At 44.7% G+C, this 21,621-nt stretch overlaps 1 protein-coding gene across 1 annotated transcript in view; it reads left to right on the forward strand.

Annotated features, from left to right (window-relative positions):
* The first annotated feature begins 1,909 nt into the window (after nt 1-1,909).
* Pak1 (p21 (RAC1) activated kinase 1) overlaps nt 1,910-21,621 on the forward strand; it is a 103,889-nt gene continuing 84,177 nt past the window's right edge. The window contains exons 1-2 of the mRNA XM_038313683.1: nt 1,910-1,961; nt 2,205-2,476. The gene's annotated coding sequence lies outside the window, so the exon portion shown is untranslated. The remainder of the gene's footprint in view (nt 1,962-2,204; nt 2,477-21,621) is intronic.

The raw sequence follows: 21,621 nt of genomic DNA on the forward strand, positions 1-21,621 counted from the left end.
GTCAATGAGGTACTCAGAGCAGGAGCACACAGTAAGCATTTATTAAATACATTGTTTTGGAATCAGGATTTCAGTGATTTGCCGGCTCCCACCTCTTGAATGCTAGGACTAAAGGCCTATGCCACCCCCACGCTATTTTATTTTTAACAGATCAATCGATGCTATGTTACACAGCTCCAAGTGTGGAAGACACAGAGAGGAAAAGGACTTGTGAAACTGATGGAGCCAGGTAGACAATCACAGTTACACCTGTACTTGGGATAAAAGAGCCAGGCGAGGTGGTGCACTTGGGGGGTTGAGGCAGGTGGATGGTCACAAGTTCTAGGTCAGCCATTCAAGAATCCTGAAAGAGAGAAAAACAGAAAGAGGGAAGGAGGGAGGGAGGGAAGAAGGAAGGAAGGAAAGAAAAAGAAAGAAAGAAAAAAAGAAAGGAGGCAGAGAGTAAGAGGGAGAAAATAGATGTGGAAAACTTTTGACATTAAGTTCAGGGAACCTTAGAACTATTAGTCAAATTCCTAAATAAATGTGACGCTGGAGTTTCACGGTGCAGAATGAATGGGTGTCGTCCAGGCAGATAAGGAAGGAAGGCTCCTTGATAGGAAGAAGACTGTTAAAAAGCGTTCGGTAGTTAGTGTTCTGATGTGGCCGCAGCGAGGGTAGAGTGTAAGATGAAGCCAGAAAGGCTGGTATAAGCAGCCAGCCTGTATGTGCCGTGTTAAAGTTTGGACCTTATCCTAAAAGCTATAAAGTCTCTCAGACTGTTCAAACAGGGGAAGGAGAGACCAGAGAGCATAATGGGTTAGATTTCGAGAGACTAAAGGTTGGTTCTGTTGCCCAGGTGACGGTAGTGACTAGAGAGAAGGGCAAGGCTTGACAACGTTTTTGCAGATTTTACAAGTCGGAAGCACAGTTTGAAATGAATATTGAGAATGAGATCTGGCTTAGAGGGCTGCTAGATGGTGGTTCATTGGCTGACCACAGCAAGGGAAAAGGACTCTAGAAATACTCATTATTTTCAAGGACAATGCAGGGTAAATTGCAGCTACTATTATTACTATTATTGTAAAGCTGAAGTTTAAAGAGGCCAAGTTAGGATAGCCAAGTGTTATTTATTATGAAGAAGTTGGAAGGGTTGGAAATTCAATTTTTTTTTTTGTCTTTTCAAGGCAGGGCTTTTCTGCATAATTCTGGCTGCTCTGGAACGTGCTCTGTAGACAAGGCTGGCCTCGAACTCAGAGATCCGCTTGCCTCTGCCGCTCGCGTTCTGGGATTTTAAAGGCGCGCGCCACCATGCCCGGCTTGGATTCGAAGTCTTAACTGGAATATCTGGGGTGTGAGACAAGGCTATGAGTTCGGCTCAGAGTTACAGTGCGTCGGTTTTGGACGTACTGAATCCGAGTCACAGCAGGACAAGTAAGTAATGATCGCTGTTTCCCAAGGAGTGAGAAATAGAGAATCTGAGCTCAGGAGAAAAGTTTGTGTCAAAAGTAGCCTCGGTGGCGGGAGAGTGCTGGAAAAGGAGCCTCTTTTTTTTTTTTTTCCCACGTGAATTCCGTCTAGCTCGACCGTCTCCGCTATTTCTTCCCCCACCCTTGCATGTGACACCTAACGTTGCTCAGACCGCCAATCCCAAGACAGACAGAAGAGTAGATGTCCGCCTGGGAGACGGCCCGAGCCCCGACAGCTTTCACACATTCAGCTCTTGGCGAGCTAGGGATGCGCTGGTGCTTTGCAACGGAGGGGCTCCCCGCGTTCCACCCCGACCGCACGCTAAACACCTTACGTCGCCCCTAAAATCTCACGGGCCAACGCCGGTGCAAAGCGGTAGACCGTCCAGACTCGCAGCAGACACTCGGCCCCAATGACGTCACGTGGCCGCCAGGTGATCCTCGGCCTTTGGCGTCAAGCGCTGATGACGTCATCCGGCGCGGGACCTCCTCCCCTCCCCCTTCCTCGGCGTGGTAGGTCCGGTTCACGTGGGTCGGACCGGCGCTCCCGCCCCCTCCCACCTGCGGGGGGCGGAGTCCGGCAGGAGGGGGCGTGGTCGAGCCGAAGGAGGCGGGGCCGGGGCGGGGCTGCAGGGCGCGGCGGCGGCCAGTCGGGCTGCATACAATAGCCAGGCTGCGACGGGGGCCGAAGGTACCGCCGCGCGGTGGGCGCCCCGCACCGCTGCCCGACTCCATTCCGCCCCACTCCGCCCGTAGGCTGCACGGGGTCCCCTCCGCCATCGCCGACTCCCCGCAGTCGCCTCTCCCCGCTCAGAGCCCGCGCTCTCCCCAGCATCCCCCTCAGCGAGCGCACCCCGCCCCCTCGCCGTCCCGGCGCGCCCCCCGCTCCTCGCGGCCCGCAGCGGCCCGCCCTAGGACCCCGGGCGTGAGGGAACCAGAGAACGCGCTGCGGCCGCCCGCGCACCCCGCCGCGCTCTCCCCGGGCCCAGTGGCCAGGAGAAGGAGGAGGAGCAGAGCGAGTACAGAAGGTGAGAGCCCTCCCTGCCCGGTGCTCCCCGCATCGCGGCGTCCGGGCGCGGGCGTGGGTCGGGAAAGACGCGGGGGCAGGGGCGCCAGGTGAGCAGATGCGGGCGCCGCCCCGCGAGGCCGACCGACCGCTCCCCTTCGGGCCAACAAAGGCCCCCGGTGCCAGCTAAGAGGCGACCGCGGGTCCCCATAGCCGGGACCCTGGGGGATCCCGAGGGCGTGCTCTGGCGGGGGAGGGACCACAGGTCCCGGTCCGGTCGGGGTCCTGGGACGCTGGAACGGGCCCGTGACGCAGACGTTTAGTAAAGCAGGGCGGTTTTGGGTCTTTGGGGTCGGTCCTGGTTTGGGAATCACTTTGCGGGTTCATCGTCTTGAAAAATAAAGGCTGGAAGTCAATGACTTGGGCCGCCCCTCCCCCACGCCGGGAGTACCCCGTAACTTGGGAAGTTCCTCATTGACTTTTGGAAAGGAGGATGAGAATTCTACTCTTTTTCACGCCCATTTCAAAAGGCCGTGAATTATTCCAACCTTTCCAGAATTATTCAGCCTTTTAACGGTAAACAATACTATGAGTGTTTTGGAAGAATACTTGACAATTATTGGGTGATTAAATCTTTTAACCTAAGTTCCTTATGTTAAACCCCTTGGAGAATTTACCTTACCCTTTACAAGACTCCCAGAACTGCGACAGGTAAAAGGAAAGGTTAATCGTTATGTTAGTCCTTCTATTTTAAGGATCGTTCTTGAGGGAAACTTTTGTCCCTGTTTAAGGGTCTCAACCCTGTCAGAAGGGTTGTTCAGAGATACCTCTTTCGGCATCACCTCCTTCCTGTGTGACCTTGAACAGGTCCCCTCCAGCCTTCAAGTTCCAGGGGTTGGCAATGAATCTTCAGAAACAAGCAGCTAGGTACCAATCACCTACTCCGCTTTCAGGATTCCACCGAAGAATACTCCTCGCTGCTCAGTCTTTGCTGGCATCCTTCTGCCTCCTTCCTGGTAGAACACAGTTGTCCCCGTTGGGGCTCCTAGTGGCCCACAGAGGTTTCAATGTCTGCATTTTTAACGTGCTCGCTCTGTTTGGAAATCCCAAATCATGTACACTCGAACTGGAGAAGCCACCTCAACGAGAAGCCACCTTTCCAAGAGTTTTGGCAGCTCTGCCAACATTCCCCTGAAGCCTCTTCGTAGCCTTATGTTTGAACTCATGGCTTGGCCTGATCAGTTTGCTTATTTATTCATCTGTTCACCCAACATTACTGCCTAGACTCTGGAGTGCTACGGTGTTTCAAGCTGCCCTGCTAAGGTCTGTGTGGATTTCAAGTGCATGATACAGTCGGTCTTTGCTCACAAGACCAAGAGCTCAAAGTTTAGTGGGTGAGGTAGACGTGTAAACAATGAAAGCCCTCTGGGGGACTCTAGCCGAGCGGGGAATGGTGTGCAGTAATTGAGGTTGCTGGACCTGTCTTACAAGTCTTGTCCTGGCCAAAGCAAGTCCTTAGGGAAAGTGACTGCCCCTCATCTATAAGAGCTGCCCTTGACATGAAGCTTATCCAGTTTGATTCAATATATGTTTTTCTGAGTACCTGCTTTCAGTCCTTGTGCTAGGTTTACAGGAAGCTGTGCACCTTGAGGGGGTCTTTGTAAAACAAAATTGGTCACGGAAATGCTTCCTACCCCCACCTCACCCCACCCCTCCCTCTCTTTTCACAGTTGAAGGATCAGACTCTTTGGGACGAACTAAGAACTGGTCTGGAGCCCAGACCATTACTGCTTCTGTAGTCTTTGGCTTTTTGCATGGTGTCTCTTTTTTTGTGTGCTGCTTTCTACCCCTTCCTTGCCTGGACGGAGTTCTTTGTTGGATCTCTGAGAACTAGTCCCTCTTCTCTCCTAGTCTTCTCTTGGAGTGAGCCGCTCTTGTAAAGTCCTCTTTTGGTAATCAGTCTCTTAGTGAGAGTCCACACCTTTAACTCTCTCTCTCTCTCTCTCTCTCTCTCTCTCTCTCTCTCTCTCTCTCTCTCTCTCTCTCTCTTTCTGGGGATCAAGTGTTCTACTGCTCAGCTATATCCCCAACCCTTTGTTCACATTGAACATTTTAAAATTTTGAGACAGGACCGGCCTTGGACTCATTCTGTAGCTCAGGCAGTGAACCTGTGGTTCTCCTTCCTTAGCTTCCTAGCTGGGAGACCATTATTAGGTTCAGTGGCTTGTGAATCTTGTAGGGTTTGTATGAAGATCAGAGGGCAGCTTTGGAGAATCGGGTCTCTTCTTCCTAGAGCCCAAACTCAGGTTATCAAGCTTGGAGGCAAGCACCCTTTCTGGATGAACCGTCTTGCCAGCCCTACATATTTTTAAATTTTTATCTGTTATTGTGTGAGTGTTAGTGGGAGTTTCATGGAGGTTAGAGGACAACTTTCAGGAGTTGGCTTAGTCTCTCTTCACAGTGGGTTTCAGGGGAAGGAAGTTAAGGTCATCAGGCATCCTCTTTAAAGCAAGGACTTTTTAATTTTTTTCTTTCTCTTTGACCTGTTGACCCATCTCTTTGGCTCTACTTTTTATTTTGAGACAGGACCTACCCGAGTTGCTCAGGCTGGCCTTTGAGCTCCGGGTATAGCTTCGGCAGTCCTTGAACTTGGAATCCTTCTGCTCCTAGGTTCTGAATAGCTGGGGTTCTAGGCTTGTGCCTATTTCTGAATTATTTGAGGTCAGGTTATATTTAGACTTAGCTCCTAGCACTCTTCCTGGGACTGTGAATAAGTGTTCGAATGCTTAAATATGCAAATGGATGAAAGAAGTCCTGTGAGCTCTCAAGCTGGGTTACCTGATCTGGATGGAACAAAAGCCTGGCTCTTGGACCAGCGGTGTCATCTGGGAATTTGTCAGCATATTGTTGAGTCTCATCCCAAACCTACCAAATAAAGATCAGGCTTGGGGCCCAGAGATCCCTGCTTTCTTAGGCCCTCCAAATGTTCTTGATGCTTATTAAGGTTGAGAAACCACTACAGAGTTTAAAGATCTGTGTTTTGGTCAAACCAGCGCTGTGTCCCCCGTTTTCCCTCTCCCCCCCTTCTCTTTCTTACAGTATGTGGACCCTGCCGTTCCCTTGTGTTTACACCCCTCCCTCCGATCGATCTCTTGCCACCAGAGTGAACGCTTCTTGAGGGCTGGAAGTCTCTGTTCAAGTTCATGGCTCAGTGCCTCGAGGAGTGACTGACCATGAGCAGCGCAGACACTCAGGCGTTTGATGGGCGAATGCTGCGATTAGTCCTTTGACAGCCAGCTGCTGCTTAGCAGTCTTGTCAGAGAACAGCGGGAGTGAAGAGCAGTCCCATTCCGTTTTGCAAGTCCAGAAGAACCTTACTGTTTTGGGCGTTCATTTTGGCTTTAGCCATCTTAGTTAACCTACCTTCCTCCTCTCCCTGTTTTGTTATTTTTGGTTTTTTAGTATTATGTGAAACCAGGGTCTTTGTAGCCCAGATTGGCTGTAAACGCGTGCCAGCCTTCCTGTCTCAGCTTCTTGAGTGAGATCACTGGCCTCTTTCTGGCTTTGCTCGTCTTTCTGCTGTAGAAATGATGCCTCCAGAGTTTTCCAACTTAGAATATTGCTTTAGCCATGGCCTGAAAACTGCTGAGATATCCGAGGCCAGGATTCTTTTTTGAGAAATTTACAGCTTGGTTTTGTAGGCCTGACTTCTGCAAGTCAGACTTTTGGGTCTGAACTGAAACTGTCTCTTCTAGATGGCCTGTGGCTTCTGTCTTTCTCTAGTGACATTTAAAGCCATGTAAAGGCTTACTTGAGTTCTTGACTTCCTTATGAAGCTCTACAAGTGTTTTATTTCTTTCACTTTCTATTTGTGTGTGTATCTGTATGCATGTATGTGTTGTTTTCTTGCGTGTTTGTGGTATGTGTGTGCATTTGTTTCTGTTGAGTGTCTTCAATTGCTTCTCCACCGTATTCTTTGAGGCGTGGGTCTCTCACAGCCAGGTAGACTGGCTGGCCAGCAAGCCCCAGGCATCCTCTTGACTGTCTAGCCAATGCTAGGATTAGCGGTCTACTCCGGCTCCCAGCAGGGATTAGCGGTATATTCCCGCTCCCAGCTTGAGACATAGGTGCTAGGGATCCAGATTCAAGTCCTCATGCTTGTATGGGAAGCGCTGCACCGAATCATTTCTTCAGCCCGGTGCATTTGTTAGTTTCTTATTAGCCTAACCCAGCGTGCCCAGGTGTCCCCTTGCCTAACATCCCTCAGAGAAGTGGCTTTGTTCATTCATCCTTGACTTTAGGAACAGTAACTGGGCTCATCTCTGCATGTACCAGACATTCTCTGGGGTAGATGTTCACCTGTATATAGGGGATAGCCCAAGCCCTTAAGGAAATATTGAAATAAATGGACAAATAGAGGGATTTGATTGTAAAGGTGAGAGAAAGCTGCCTTTGTGCCCCCTCCCCATTTACAGGTAGGTTGTTAAGCAAGTGTCATTTTAATAAACACACTTCAAAAATCATTTTGAAGCTAGGAGTGGTGGCCAGTATTTTTAAATCACAGCAGGTGTAAAGTGGGGCTTTTTCCAACCCGCGGAGTAACCACGTGTGATAATGTTGGTATCTCGGAGGTGAAGAAGCAGAGGCTTGTCGCGGTACAGGAAACTCGTTCAAAGACTGGCTGCATGTAAGTGACAAGCCTCAGTTCCCGTCCACCTCCACCCGACCCAGCCACGCACTATTTCCTGCTTCCAGGCTGCTTGAGTTTTTATTCATGGGGGCATGGAACTATTTTACAAATAAATATACCGTCGTTGGAGCTAGAATAAGATTTTCTTTGTGTAGCCTGCCCCTTTTTTTTGTGCATTAGGAAGATTGAAAGACTAATCCGCACCGTGAGCAGTCAATCATTTCTGTAGGAAGAGGGTTTTCCTGGGTGTCCTTTTTATTGGTTTCACAGTAGGCTCTATATTCCCATTTTTTTGGGTTAGGAGACCAAAGATCATAGAACAGTGTCCGTTTGCTGGAAAATGCATCTCAGCAAATGCCTGAGTATTGGCGTGGAGCACACTCCGGGATTGTAGGTACAGTAGCTATGTTGTATTGACTTTTAAACTCTGTCCATCTAGACTCCGGGACATTTCAAACATCCCTTTAGGTTGCTTCCTAGTTTCAGTTTTTTGTTTATTTTTTAATTTTTTTCTCAATACAGGATTTCTCTGTGTAATTTTGACTGTTCTGGAACTCTATAGACCAGGCTGTCCTCGAACTCACAGAGATCTGCCTGCCTCTGCCTCCCAAGTGCTGGGATTAAAGGCGTGCACCTAATTTCAGTTTCTTAATCTTAAGAAAACCCTAATCAGAGAACACAGTTTGAGCTAGATAAAAAAAAAAATTGCTTAAAATTTTGTGATGGCATAAATTTTATGAAATAGAAAAAAGTTGTTAGCAGTTTGAATATAGCATTTCTTCCCCTGCCTTGTGTATTTATTGTGTTATGCACTGTCCTTGTTTTAAGACTTTCCTCAAAAATAGATTTCTCTTCTTAGAACCCCTCTTTTTTTTTAAAAAAATATTTTTTCATGTTTCTGTTTTTGCTGTCATGCATGTTTTATGACTCTAGATTACTCTTTGTGGGCTGGCATGTGGCTCGGTTGATAGAGCACTTGCCTGGCATATATGAAAACCTGGGTTTGATCCCCAGCACCATAGAGAGCCAGGTTTGATGGCATGTGCCTGTAATTCCAGCACTCCAGAGTGGTAGAGGATCAGAAGGTCAGGGTCATCTTTGGCTACACAATGTGTTTGAGGTCAGCCTGGTGACCAGAGACCCTGTCAGAACCAACCAACCAACCAAGTTATTCCTTGTCAAGGATCTTGAAGTAATAAGTCTAGGATGAATTTGAGGTTCTTTAATTCCTCATTACTATGATTTATTATTTTTTTAAAAGCAAGTCATAGTGTTTTGAAGTAGTTTTTCTTTGTTTTAAATATAAATATAAATATTTATATTACACATGTAAGTGTTTTGCCTGCGTGTGCACCACGGCTGTGCCTGGTGCCTGAAAAAGCCTGGAAGAGGGCTTGATTCCCTAGAAGTAGAGTTGCAGCCTACAGTGAGCTCCTGTGTGGGTGCTAGGAACCTAACCCAGGCTACGTCTTTCTGCAAGTTTCCTAACCGCTGAGCCGTCTCTCATTGATAGGGTTTTGTGTGGTGTCGATTAAGCCTCTAAAATGGATCCAAGTCTTAAGTTATACAAGTCCATTATGTCTGGGCTCTTACTCTGGAGTCAGGGTTAACTAATTTACATACAGCCTTGGGAAACCTTTCTTAATTGTGGAGCTTTCTCCATTCTTCCCTTTCTGCTTCCAGCTCCCTCAAGTTCCCTTTCCCTTTCAGGCTGGGGAAATTCCAAGAAGGGGGTGGCAGGAACGTTGGTTCTCTATAGAATCTGCCTTTGGAGTCTTTTGTTATGATAAACAATAATGCCAATGTCTGTGCCCCTTCCTCGATCTTCTGTCTGTGCAGACTGTATCTTCAGGCTCCCCTCTTATTCCCACCCTGCTTCCTACAGAGCTGAGGTTTATGTCTTCCTGATCTAAAGCTTTGCCTCCATAGTTCTTGTGTGTTCTTTGTTGCTTTCCTAGGAAGGAACTGGGTATAAAGTTACCCAGAAAAGCAACTTAGATACTTATTTAAATCTAGTTCTTCGTTAAGAAAAGAGAAGAAATGCTTAACTCATGTAGTTGTTGTGAAAGTTAAATTAATGTTTGTGCAGATGGGTTGCAAGATTTTGATCTGTAAGATCTTAGAGTAATGTAATTTATATGTAGGTAAAAGTTTTTAATTTTGATTGTTTGAATTACTTTGCAATATTAATAAAAGCACAGATGTCTGTCTTAAGTTTACTTTAATCTCTCTCTCTCTCTCTTTCTCTCTCTCTTTGTGTGTGTGTGTGTTTATGTTTGTTTTAAAAGATGGGGCCTAATGTGGCCCATGGTGGCCTCTAGCTGTGTAGCAGAGATAGCTTTGAATTTCTGATTTTTTTTGCCTCTACCTACTAGTTGTGCTAATATACCTTATTTAGTTAACTGTTTTAAATCTTTATAGATGATTCTAATATGCAAACATGATTGCCAATATCTGCTCAATATCTCAATATCTGCTGTGAGTATCTTATACTTGTCACATAACAATGAGTGATTTATCACTATTTGAAGTCCACTCATTTGCTAATCACATTATGTATTAGGCGTTCTCTAGGAGAAGATGGACCTGCATGTAGGCAGTTACATTCTGTTGAGACAGAAATGACAGATTAGGGTATGTGCAGGTGCCATGTGACATGGGAAGGGAATCTGCCCCACTAGAAAGTGGGAGGCTTGGCATGTCGTGTTAAAGGAAGTGACCCTGCGGATGAGGGCTGACGTAAGGGCAGAGGTTCATCGTGCAGGAGTTGCAGAAAGAGAGCAGTTAGGAGGGCCAGGAGACTGAAGAGGTTTTCTGCTGAGTCCCGAGTAGTTCAGTATGTGTAGAAGACAGATGATGTGTAGAAGACAGATCCTCCTGTGTGATACACAAGGTCCTTTCATTGTAATATGGCTTCACTTTGCTCTTTGAACAGTTCTCTGGGTTAGTTAGGACAGGTGCTGTTTTATCTCTGTTTTATAGAAGAGAAAACAGGGAGGTTAATTGAATTGCCTAAGGCTGGCTGTGGCATAGCTGAGATTGGAAGCAGATCATTCTAGCGTTTGGACTCAGGTGGTTTGCACCTTTACGGAGCTCGAGGCTCAGGAGAGCACCATGGGTACGAGCAGTTTGTAAGCTACACTGTGTTTGACTAACATTGGCTAGATGGGAGTTTGTGGTTGGAACTTTTATTTTTTTATAAAAATAAAAAAATTATTTTATATTTTACTTTATTTTGAGACAGGGTTTCATGTATCCACAATCTTCTCCTTTCATCTCTCAAATGCTGGGATTATTGGCCTGGACTGTCATACTCGGCTATAGATCCTTTAGCTCATAGTCTGTGGGCGTTTCTTAGAATTCTCCTTAATATCCAAGCGTTTTCTTTCCCCATTGGAGTTGCTAACCAGGATCCAATAAGCTAGAATATTGTCAGCTAATTCTCCTTCAATTTTAGTGTCTTTACCTGAGTCCCCTTTGTTTTTGTGTTTTGAATGTTTATTTATTGTTAAATTTATTTATTTGCTTTTTTGAGCACTTGGGAGGCAGAAGACAGGTGGATATCTCTGAGTTTAAGACCAGCTTGGTATACAAGTTCCAGGCCAACTAGGGCTACACAGAGAGACCCTGTGTTAAAAAAGGCAAAGCGAAGCAAAACAAACAAAAAAAATTGAGATGGGGCATAGGTGTTGAGGTATTTGGTGTAGTTGGACAAATTCTTGATTCTTCCTATCACTTGGAGAATTAGTATTTTGTTATTTTTTTTCATTTATTGTCTCTCCTGGAATTAGATTCCTAGAATCTGAGGGATGTGTTTTGTCACCAATAATTGTCTTTAGCTTTGGCAATTGAGTCCAGGGCTTTAAGCACTTGCTCTACCCCTGAGCTGTATTCTAGCTCCTCAGAATAGACTTTGCCTGAACAGCTGAAGATGTTACCTATATGGTGGTAACGTAAAAATGAACAACAACAACAAAAAAAACCAGTGCACAGACACACACACATGCAAGCATACAAATGTGTATATTCATGTGTACATATGTTCATGAGCTCTTGTTGTGTTACAACACAGGTCTCCTCCCCAGGTAGGGAACCCATAGGCTGAACAAAGTAGATACCACCAAAGTCCAACTTGGTAAACCAGTGAATTTTATTGGGGTTACTGTAGGGTAAAGGGCCAAGGAAAGAGTACCCCCCTCTTGACCCCAAGCACTTGAGCTGAGGAAAGAACACCCTCCCCTGACCTGACCCCAAACTCAAGACCTGGGCTGAAGGAAAAGCATCCTGTGTGTCCCAGAACCCTGTAAAAGCCTTCCTCTCCATCCAGCCTTCAGCTGTCTCATCCCCAGCCAGAGAAGCAGCCGCTCTGTGTTTCTTCCCAGTAGCTCTCGTGTGAGGCTGGTTTTTTTTTTTTTTTTTTTTTTTTTTTTTTGTGCTGTGACTGTGGTATCCCTTGGCTCCCGACTGCCAGGATGCCATAGGGTTGGAAACCCTTATGGATTCTTACAGGGGTGTCGGGGAGGGTTTATGAACAGGAGCAGAAATGACTCAAAGACAGCAGTATTGGTGAGGCCCACGGCAGCACAGATGATAGCTCCCGAAAGCTGGGAGCCCTGGAGCACCCTGCACAGCCTGCAGGAAGCTCAGCAGGTTGGAGAGTGTGGTTTCCCAGAGACTCTGGTCTGAACCCCTTCAGCTGATGGTTTCTGCTTCTTACAGGCAGCTAGTCTGATCCCAGAGTCTTCTGTGCTGCTCAGCTTCTGTCTGAGGGGTCCCTCTGCTTTTATGGCTTACTCTGGCAGGGAGGGACCAAATGAATCTGCTCAGTTTCAGGGACTTCCTGAATCCATTTCGAGTAGTTTACCTTCTGGTTTAAGGAGCCTCTTGCATGATGGGCTGTTTCCATCTTGGAGGAGACTTACACACAGCTCCCATGTACCTCACCTATAACTTGAATTCTATTATATTTCACTGTATTTGCCCATTGCTTGCCTGTCTCTCAAACTATTCGTATCCATGTTGTTTTGAAGCATTTCAAAATAAGTTGTAGGTGCTAATATTTTACCATTAGACACATTAGTATTCACGTTGTCTGTTTTCACAGAGCCATACCCATTTACTGTCCTGTGGTTTTATTTGATTAATGGCTGTCTGCCTACTGGAACCTAAGCTCCAGAGACTCGGTCTCTTTAAAACATGACGACTTAAAAGAGAATGAGGTCGTTTTTGTCTTGTGGTTGTTGTTTTTGGGACAGGGTCTTGTGGAGCTTAGGCTACCTCGAATTGGCTGTGTAGCCAAGGATGACCTTGAACTCCTCAATCCTCTGTCTCCACCTTGACATTTCTTGAAATACAAAGTAGAATTCCTTTTCTGTTAAATGATGCTGTGCTTGAACCTGGCATGTAGTAGGTATTTAATAGCATTTGGTGCATAGTAAATGAAAGTGGAACCAGCAGACACGGGAGCCCGTGTGACTACCTGAGTAAGAATATTAGTTTAATTTTTCTCCAGCTCAACAATCATAAAAGAGTTCTTGTGTGTTTCTCCTTTTGGATACCCTTCCATGCTTGGGAGTTCTTTCTTTCTTCTTAATCTATGTTCACACTGCTTAAAAAAAGGTTATTTTAATATTTGTCTAACAGGTGATAGGGGTTGCTGAATACATGACTGTTTACTGCAAATACCTCTGACCTGAGTAAGCGCTGAAAGCTTTCTTGATGACGTCTAAAAGTAAAAGTTTCAAGGCCACCTCCAACTGTTTTGCCACTCAGGGTATTTCTTTACTTCATTTGAATTGAGGAATTAACGGGTTATTGAGGTCTTTGTAGGATGATGACCTTCTGGGTGGCAGTTTGTTTGGTTTCGTTTGGTTGCAAATGTGCTGGCTGTGAACCTTGCAGGTTCATTTGTAACTACTCTGAGAGCCAGGCCTTTCCTCCCAAGGCAGGGCTTAAAAATTGCAAGTTTTTTCTTTTTCAATTGGTCTTAAGGTGTTTGTTTCTTTTAAAGTACTTTTTTCCCCCTTTTGGCAAGGTATCTGTGTATTTTAATTTGGCCTTGCAATCTATATCCTCCTACTTTAGCTTGCAGAATGCTGGGATTACAGCCAGGTGCTACCACACCCGGTTTAATGTTATTATCTTTCTTGTTAAAAATAACACATGGTAAAGAGCATTAGCTGAAGCTCTTTCAGAGGACCCGGGTTCAATTCCCAGCACCCGCGTGGCAGCTCACAACTGTCTGTACTCCAGTTCCAGTGGATCCAACTCCCTCAAAAGACACATATGCAGCCCAAAAACCAATGTACATGCAAAACAAAACAAAGGAAAACAAGAAACAGATCTGGGACTAGCATAAGTAGATTGCCATGTTCAGTCCCCAGCACCACAAAAACCTAAACCAAACCAAAGCAAAAAAATCTCTTGCTGTAATGCACACCACGAGCATGGCAAATTATAGAGAAAGTTTATCTGGGCTTGTGGTTCAGAGGGCTAGAGTCCCTGTGGTGAGCGGGGGCAGCAGGCGTGATAGCAGGGTGGAGAAGCTGAGAACTCATGAACTCATCGCTAAAACTGCAAGCTTGAAGCAGATAGAGCAAGAATCCTGTAACTCTGAAAGCCTGCTTTAGTGCCCTACTTCCTCTAAAAAGGCCGCACATCCTAAGAATCCTCAGAGAGCACCACCCACCGCCTGGGGACCACGCATTCCAATGGGGGAAATTTCCATTCAAAATCACTGCACTTCTCAGCCTCTTCCACCATCCTTTCAGTTTATTTGTTGAAGACACCACATTATTTTGTAGGGTTATTCACTTCAAATTTTGTATTGTTAAAATAGCTTCCCTGGACCTATTTATTTATTTTTAAAATTGTTTTAATTTAATTTTATGTATGTAGTTTGTTTGCATGTATGTCTTTGTATCAGAGGAGGCCAGAAGAAGGCTTCACATCTCATGGGACTGGAGCTGTAGATGATCATGAGCCTCCGTGTGGATGCTGGGAATTGAACCTGGGTCCTCTGGAAGAGCAGTTCAGCCATCTCTCCAGCCCCTCTTTTATTTCTACAAATCCATAGCTGGGGTTAGAAACCCAGCTCAGCCCTCCCCTCTCTTCTCTTCCTAGCTCCTCTCCCCCATCCCTCTTCCCTCTCCTCCCCTTCCCTAACCAGGACCTTGCTTACGATAGACAAGAGCAGTATCCCCGAGTCACCTCTGCAGACGCGTGGTCATATTTAAGTGCCTTTTACTTTGTTTTGAGCTAGTGCCACTTCGTTGTAATAACAATAGGTTTGTTCTTTCACCCAGAGGCTCACGATTCCTGGGTGTCTCTCTCTGTTAATAATCTGGATGGGAATAGCTGTAGAAATTCCCTTTTTGTTCTTAGATTATTGCACCTTTCAACCTTTGCCGTTCTTGTTAAGTTCCTTCTTTTTTTTTAAATATTTATTTATTATGTATACAATATTCTGTCTGTGTGTATGCCTGTAGGCCAGAAGAGGGCACCAGACCTCATTACAGATGGTTGTGAGCCACCATGTGGTTGCTGGGAATTGAATTTAGGACCTTTGGAAGATCAGGCAGTGCTCTCTCTTAACCTCTGAGCCATCTTTACAGCCCAGGTTCTTTCTTTTAAAAAGTCTTCTGGGCTGGCCAAATGACTCTGTATTTAAAGCTGCTTCCTGCCAAGCCTGAAGACACACACACACACATACATACATACATACATACACGCAAAATAGCTAAGTAAAATATAATTTTAAATAACCTTCCTTTGTTGGGTGTTAGGGCACATATGCACTTAATAGTCCCAGCTACTTGAAAGAGGCAGAAGTTTTGCTTGCACCCAAAAGTTGGAGACCTGTTTTAGCATTATTGTCAATATGTGGAATAATTCAGTTGTTTAAAAAAATCAGCATTCATGCATCTTTTTCTGCTCACCACTAGGTCTGTTCTCATTCCTTTTGTCAATAAGGGCTTTTTTCCCCTCCGAGACAAGGGGTGGTCTTTTTATTTGACATTTTTATTGTGTTACACATTTTTCTCTTCTTCCTTCTTTTCTTGTCCTCTACCCTCATCCCCTCTCCCATCACACCTACCCTCCCAATTTACTCAGGAGATCTTGTCTTTTTCTACTTCCCATGTAGATTAGATCCATGTATGTCTCTTAGTGTCCTCATTGTTGTCTAGGTTCTCTGGCATAGTGAATTGTAGGTTTTTTTTTAAATGTCTAAAAGCCACTTATGAGTGAGTATATATGATAATTGTCTTTCTGGGTCTGGGTTACCTCACTTAATATGATGTTTTCTAGATCCATCCATTTGCCCACAAATTTCAAGATGTCATTATTTTTCTCTGCTGTGTAGTACTCCATTGTGTAAATGTACCACATTTTCCTTCTCCATTCTTCGGTTGAGGGGCATTTAGGTTGTTTTCAGGTTCTGGCTATGACAAACAAAGCTGCTATGAACATAGCTGACTGAGCACATGTCCTTGAGTTCTTGAGTTCTTTGTATATTTTGGAGATCAGACCTTTGTCTGATGTGTGTACCCCACTTTTTAAATGGCACGATATTAACATTTAATAATATGGCAGATTCTAAAATGGAATTGAAGAATTTTGGGAAGTTGAGTTGTAGTAACTCTGGAAGATGGCCTGAGCCACACAGAAACCCTGACAGGTGAGATTAGATTAGGTTAGACCACTTTAAATGTGAAGGGGTTGTGTACAGTTAGTATGTTTATGCTAAAAGTTTAAATACAAATGGAAGAAAGATTAATGTGGGCAATAAAATGACAGGAGATTCAGAAGACACCGATTTAAAATAAGTAACAAAGGACTGAGAAGAACCTGGGGGAAAACTGATGAAGTCCTGAATATTTTTACAAAATTGATCTTATCTACATAGTTTGGAAGTTAAATGTGAAATGACAGATGCTCTTTAGATTTTTGTTAGTGACAATTAAAACAAATTTTAGTAATGACGATGAAAAATTGATTTTCATTTATTTTGATAGCTTATTAAAACTCCTTTCTTTCCATCAATTTCTTTTTCTCTCCCTCCCTCCCTCCCTCCTTTTATGGCAGGGGAGGTAGGTATACTAGCAATTCTGGTTAAATTTAAGTACTAATTTGGGTCCTAGTTATCCTTGGATAACAAGAATCCCTCCAGTGTCTGATGGTCCTGTTAGATGCAATAATCTGAGACCGGGACATTCTTTATTGGTTGTGTTTCTGTGATGTCTGAGAAGTGCATAGTGAGAAGTAACTGAAGAGATTTGGCACTCCGTGGTCCAGGGTGTGTGTGGCAGGAGTATGGTCCAGGGTCTGTCTGCCAAACGTTGTTAGGTCCAAGTGGAAAACCTCTTATTCTTCCTTTTGTTACTGCATGGTGTGTGCTTTAATATTCCGAATCTGCTCTCTGCCTTTGTAGCCCTGGTCTCATTGTGAGTCCTCTTGGAGATTGAGATGGAAATGAGAGGCTTTGGGCTGCAGTGTGGGTGTCCACACTCAGGAGAACTTAGAGATGCCGAGGACCAAAAGCCTGGACTGACCTAGCAGTGCCAGGTCAGCCAATCACTGCCTTCCTGTTCTCCCTTTGTTCGTTGCGCCTTTGGCCTTTTATCTGCTGGATTAATGTGATGCTAATGTGCCCCTTAATGAAGCCGCGGACGCACGTGATCCCAGTCGGTGGGCAGGAGCTCCTAGCAGCGGCCTTCAGAATGTCTTTTCCCCAGCAGTTGGACTAGACACCTGAAAACCTTTTCATTCTGTGTTGGAAACCATAGAAACCATAAGCTGATCACGCCGTGTAGATCTGGGACTCTTGACTCCTCGTTTTATTTAAGAAGAGAGACAGAAAAACAACAAAACAAAAAACCAAAAAGGGCTTATGCCAGATTTACTCCGTTATCTCATACGTCAACAGAGATGTCTGATCTAAATTTTACCCTCTGTCTTGTATAGCAGTTAAGCTTCTGCCCCTTCCTAACTCTGTAGGCTGTGATGCTGCCATTCCCTGACTGTGTGTTATGGGAGTGCTAAACTTGGTAGTTTTGGTTGATTTATCCTTAAAATAGTTCTGACCATACCTGCTTATAGGTTTGCATTAGGACTGCAGATTTTGACACTTACATGCTCAGCAAACACTGGCCATCAGTCCAGGTTAAAGAGGCAGCTGGGATGATCTTAAACAGCATATAGCTCTGTGCTTGAAACCTGGCTTCTTAGTTCCTCAGTTAGTATTCAAGCCTTGTGAAACTCAGAACGTTCTCTCTTGCTACCCTGAAGTTTCCTTAGCACCTAAAGAACAATCACATTTATTCATTTATTTATTTATTCATTCATTTATTCATCCACCCATTTATTTATTTATTTATTTATTCATTCATTCATTTATTTATTTATTATGTATACGATATTCTGTCTATGTGTATGCCTACAGACCAGAAGAGGGCACCAGACCTCATTACAGATGGTTTTGAGCCACCTTGTGGTTGCTGGGAATTGAACTCAGGACCTTTGGAAGAGCAGGCAATGCTCTTAACCACTAAGCCATCTCTCCAGCCCAAGATCAATTGTTTTTGAGACAATAGTATCATATAGCCTGGGCTGTCCTTAAACTCACTGTGTAGCCAAGGATCTTCTTACCTTTAATTTCAAGTAAGTTATCTGAGATTACAGGTAAGTATCACCGTGCTCAGGTTATGTGATTCTAGGGATCAAACCCAGGACCTCGTGCCTGCGAGGCTGGCCCTCTCCCAACGGAACTATATATCCCTATCATTTTATAGTACAATTTTTAGTGTATCATGGGTGCTTAATACATATTTTCTGTCCCCCCCATGTTTTTTTTTTTTTTTTTTTTTTTTGGGACAGGGTTTATATATCCTTTGTTGGCCTGGAATTCGCTATGTAGAGCAGGCTGGCCTTGAACTCAGAGATCCCACCTGCCTCTGTCTCCCGAGTTCTGGGATTAAAGGTTTGTGCCACCATGCCCAGGTGTCTGTTAGTTTTTTTGAAGGAGTATTTTCTAAATAATGTCTAGGTTTGGATACACTGTCCTTGGTTGTTTTTTTTTTTCTTTACAGTTTGTTTTAAATATATAAATTTGTAGTTTTTGAAAAGGTTTAGGCTGGCGGGGAGGCTCAGTGGCTACTTGGCTGCCAACCCCACCGCTTGAGTTCACCCCAGGAGCCACATGAGAACCAGCGCCCGCGACTTGTCCTTCAACTTCCGTGTGTGCTGTCACCTGTACCCACATACACATGCATGCACACAAAATAAACTGTCTTATGTCTGATCGTCTCATGGATCTTTGTTTCCTTTGCATTATAAGCCTTCAAGAATGCTCCTTGAGTCTCTAGCTAAAAAAAAAAAAAAAAAAAAAAAACAAACAACAGCAACAAAACAACCAACGCCCCCACAATCTAACCCTCAAAAAAAGCAAAGGGACTGTGATCTTTGTTGTAAGACTCTTCACCATAGCTCATAGTATGGTATTTTTGTACAGTTTTGAAGATTTAGTAAATATTAACATTAGGTTATAAAAATCATTTGGATTCAACTTTGTTGAGCAAAAACTAGTAAGCTGTGGAATCATTCCGGAGTCTAGGGAGTGAATTTTATAGGTGTAATTCTCATGGCAGGGGATGCCTTACTGCCTTTATGAAAGTCACTCTTTGTCCCCGAACTCACCCTTCCTGTCTCTCTTCTGTACAAGGACACTGGCCATTTCTTCGGTGCTCTCTCACTTCTGCCACGTCTCCCTGCTGCTGCTTCTCTGGGATCAGTTTCTTTCTATGGAGGTTGGCTGATGAGCCAATGCAAAGACGTGGGCGGGGCGTTGTGGGACTATGATCGTGTATGCTGTATGTTATTTTTCATGTGGGGCTGTTTACCATGTATGCTGTATGTTATTTTTCTTTTTTTTTTTTTTTTGTATGTTATTTTTCATGTGGGGCTATTTACCGTGTATGTTGTATGTTATTTTTCGTGTGAGGCTGTTTACCGAGTCCTTATGAATCAATAGAGGCAGAAGCAGAGTCACTTTTAGCAACCTTAGGCAGCATGGATTCATTTCAGGTTATGAAAGAAGGTGCTGAAGACTCCTTGTATGGCCAAGCATACAACTCGACGGTAGACTGTGTGTCTGGCGCACTCAAGGTCCTGAGTTTGTCAGCACTGAAGAATGAAATCTGACGAAAAGCATCCAGGTTGAATTCATCTGAACAAACTCTGCAGATTGCATTAAAGAACTGAGCTCCCGAGGATGGCGGTTTCTGCTGGAAGCTGTTGCTATGACAGCTGGATCTAGACTTGTGCTGTCTCTGCTGCGGTTTGTTCCCACAAAAGGATGCTCTGTCGAGCCTCATCCTTTCTCTGATCTACTTCCAAAATGCTATCAAGTTTGAGAGTAGATACACTCTCTTGGCAAAACCTAAATCATACTAAGTAGAGAGGATAGGAAATCGAATTTTATTTCCCAAACGATGTAGTACCTAGAAGGAGATTGAAATAAGTTTGAGAAAACTAGTTGACAGATTGGTTATAGAGTATTCAGGTACCAGTGCATTTTCCTAGTGCCAAATCTGAAATTCTATTAATACAAAATCTTAAAAATTTTTTATAGATCATGTTGACATTTATATCATGCTTGTTACCTTTGTCCCTTTGTTGGCGTAGTAAACTGGAGAGAGAGAGAGAGAGAGAGAGAGAAAGAGAGAGAGAGGGAGAGAGAGAGAGAGAGAGAGAGGGGAGAGAGAAGGAGAGAGAAGGAGAGAGAAGGAGAGAGAAGGAGAGAGAAGGAGGAGGGGGGAGGGGCAGAGATTATGAATACTTGCAGTCTAGCCACTAATTTGGTCTGGTTCTGGAAATTGAACCAAGGAGCCTCTCTCTGTAAGAACAAGCGCTCTTAACTACTGAGCCATCTCTTCAGCCTCCTAAAGTGCCCCCCGCCCCCCCACATCTTCCAAAGAGTCAAATTGTACTTGCCTGTCTCTGGTTAAACTTAACCGCTTAACAGGAAGTAAACCCTGACAAGGAGAACGGGATTAATAGGCCTGGTTTGGTTTTATAACCAGCACCTGTCACCTTTCCCTCAGGATGGCGTGGTTTTCAAAATGTGGCTGTCTAGTATTTTTTTTTTTTAATGTGCTTGCTTTTTATAATTTGAGACTTGGTCTCTTACATTGCTCAGGCTGGCCTTGAAGTCTTGCTGTGTAGCCAAGCCAAGGATGTCTCTGAGCCCAAGCTCCAGATCATCCTGCTTCTGACTCCTGCCTCTGCAGTGTTCAGATGATAAGTGTGGGCCATCATGCCTGGCAATATACAAAGTTTTGAACCACATCCCAGACCTAAGTAAAAACTTCTGAATGTGGGGCCTAAGTTTCCAGGTGGTGCCGATGATATGCTTGCTGCAGATGAGGGCTGATAAGTCTGAGGACTCGCTTACGAGGAGGGAGGCGGGAGTAGATGCCGTGGGGCTCAGAACTGTAATGTGGACAAGGAGCCAATTCGCGAGGGATCTGAGTGTGTACTTTATAAAGTTGTGAAAGATAGTGGGTAGTGTGTGTCTGAGGACTTGTAGGATGAAGGAGACAACGGAACAGCGGGAGATTAGATTTTCACCCTGGGCTCTTTCTCTCATTCAGCTTTCAGCTCTCTTTCTATAAACAGAACATGGCCATTCGGATGTTGGGAGAACTTAGTGAACAACACACTTCCTCCAGGGACCAGGCTTGCCCCATTAGTCCTGTCAGCAAGCGCCTTTCCCCACTGAGCCATCCTGATGGCCCCTCCTCCTCCTCCTCCCCGTCCTCCTCCTCCTCCCCGTCCTCCTCCTCCTCCCCGTCCTCCTCCTCATCCTCTTCCTCCTCCTCATCCTATTTATTTATTTATTTATTTATTTATTTATTTATTTATTTATTATGCAATATTCTGTCTGTGTGTGTATGCCTGCAGGCCAGAAGAGGGCACCAGACCCCATTACAGATGGTTGTGAGCCACCATGTGGTTGCTGGGAATTGAACTCAGGACCTTTGGAAGAGTAGGCAATGCTCTTAACCTCTGAGCCATCTCTCCAGCCCTTCCTTTTTTTTTTTTTTTTTTTTTTTTTTTTTTTTTTGAGGTAAGGTCTCACTCACCACATTGCCTAGTGGCCTCAAACTCACCACCCTCTTGTCTCAACCTTCTGGGAGCTGGGATCAAGCATCTTTCCTTTAAGATAATATCTTGATTTTCAGTGATTATTTCAGGACTCGGGCGCTTGATCAGATTCTTCCGCCAGCTCTGGTTTAGCCATATGCAGTCTTTGGTGTCATGTGAATTGTTAAATTCTGTTGTCAGAGGGACTTAGAGGTTTCTTTCTGCTTTTAGAGCTAATATGTATTGGGATGATGCTACCATACATGTTTTATGTTCTATCTTAGCATTATATACCATTCCCTTTTAATTTGTGCCACTATACCCTTTCCTCCAAA

This window comes from Arvicola amphibius, chromosome 12 (genome assembly GCF_903992535.2).
Source record: "Arvicola amphibius chromosome 12, mArvAmp1.2, whole genome shotgun sequence".
NCBI lineage: Eukaryota > Metazoa > Chordata > Mammalia > Rodentia > Cricetidae > Arvicola > Arvicola amphibius.